Here is a 2,103-nt window from a genome sequence, read left to right on the forward strand (position 1 = left end):
GCAGATTTAAAAGCAGAAGGGACGTTGGAGGTCACTTAGTCCCACCCTATATTATATTGATGAAGAAGCTGGGGCTCAGAGAGATTAAGTGCTTTGCTCCTATTTTCTTTTACGTTCTCCTATATTCCCCATATACCAAAAGTCGTGGATGCTAGGGGCCTCCCCCATGAGGGCTTACTGGCTTTAAGAAATACAACCTGTTATAATACTACTGCTACTGTTACTATTACTACTGTTATTGTTACCGCTACTGCTATTAATAAAAATAATAATAATATTAACTAGCATTTATATAGTGCTTTAAGGTTTGCAAAGTAATTTACATGTTATCTCATTTGATCCTCAAAACAACTCTATAGTGCTTACTTCAGCAGCACATATACTAAAATTGGAACAATAGAGAGATTAGCAAGCCCCCACTAAAGGCTGACACACAAATTCGTGAAGCATTTCATATTTTTAGAACTCAAAATTTTAAAAAAGGTTACAAATTTTCACATATAACTGGAAAAAAATAAAATTAAAAAAACAACTCTATGAGGTGTTACTATTATCTCTACTTTACAGATAAGGAAACTGAGCCTCAGAGAGGTTAACTAATTTGTCCCAGCTCACACAACTAAGTAAGTGTTGAGACAGGATTTGAACTCAGGTTCCTGCTACTCTAATTCCAGCACTCTATCCATTGTGCCGCCACCTTCACCTAGGAATCGACTTCCTTTGGGCCTGCCACCCAGCTTTCTTATTTATACTTAGATGAGTTACAGGAGTAGCAGTAGGAAGAGGCCAGACAATGGAACTTGAAAAAACACCTTTATCTACAAAGAGTTGTGATGGACCTGGCAGAGAAGAAAAGTCTGTGGAATTGAGAAGGCTTCATGTTTCCATGATTTTGTTGTTGTTGGGTGTTCTGTTGATCAACACATCCTCTTCACCTTAAGTAAATGGTTTGTGAGTCAAAAAAAAAAATCTTGTTGGCAGTAATCTGATCTATTTGTTCATTCAATAAGTATTCATTAAGGGACTACTATGTGTCAGACACTGTAGGGCCAAAAGACCAAAACATTCTTCCATTATACAGAGAGGAAATAAGCCATACATAGAGAGAAGTCAATAGCAAGGATAAACAAAGCTCATACAGAGTAGTCTTGGAGCACTAGCAACTCAGGCAAAGAACAGGCAGGAAAGAGCTCACTTTGGAGATTTTTATGGATAACCTTTATATTTTGTTCACCTAGTTTTCTCTTGTATTCCCTCTCAACACCTACATACCCAAAGAGCCATGTTTTATATCACATACATACATATATATATATATATATATATATATATGTATTTTTTTTAAAGGAAGAAGAGGGGGCAGCTCGGTGGCACAGTGAATAAAGAACCAGCCCTGGAGTCAGGAGGACCTGAGTTCAAATCCGACCTCAAACACTTAACATTTACTAGATTGTGACCTTGGGCAAGTCACTTAACCCCAATTGCCCTGCCCTCCCCCCTCCAAAAAAAAGGAAGCAGAGAAAAAAAATTGGCAAAGCCTATCAATATATCAAAAGGAAAAAAAAAACCTGACATTCTACTCAAGGCTAAAGAAGTACTGGGAGGTGTTTCCTCCTCTTTCTTGGGTTGGGCCAAGTATTTAAGGCAAATGGGGATCTAAGAGGCATAGGGGACAAGAGAGTACATTCCAGGCATGGGACACAGTCTAGGCAAAGGCAGAGTAGTGGGAGAGGGAATGTCCTACATAGGAAACAGCCTCTCTGAACTTATTTAGGCTGGCCCTTAGACGGCAGAAACAGTATCTCACCAGATAGACTCAAAGTCTCCTCCACTTAATAGGACCTGCCAGTGCTTTGCCTCACTGACAAAGCCTTTGAGAACCCAGGGTCACCTTAATGTGATGATGGAGCACTGGAGAAAGACTTTGGGGGAGTAAAGGTCTAGCTATATTTTTTAAAAGTCAAAGAAACCCTACTATGATTGTCAGTATCAAATAACTTTCAATTTTTGGCACAAAAATCTATATTGTTTCTGTTTAATAATTAAAAAATAAGTAAGATGGTACAGTGGAGAGTCCTAGGGCTTGGAACAATGGAAAGGGCA

The 2,103-nt window shown here is 38.7% G+C and overlaps 1 non-coding gene across 1 annotated transcript; it reads left to right on the plus strand.

Moving 5' to 3' along the window:
* The first annotated feature begins 358 nt into the window (after nt 1–358).
* LOC138146381 (U6 spliceosomal RNA) lies at nt 359–461 on the plus strand. Its single transcript, XR_011164469.1, has one exon. It is a non-coding gene; the product is annotated as a U6 spliceosomal RNA (small nuclear RNA).
* The last annotated feature ends 1,642 nt before the right edge of the window (nt 462–2,103 follow it).

The sequence above is a fragment of the Petaurus breviceps genome, unplaced genomic scaffold (assembly GCF_028583685.1).
Source record: "Petaurus breviceps papuanus isolate PSGF00001 unplaced genomic scaffold, PetGlider_PUasm1.0 90760, whole genome shotgun sequence".
Lineage (NCBI taxonomy): Eukaryota > Metazoa > Chordata > Mammalia > Diprotodontia > Petauridae > Petaurus > Petaurus breviceps.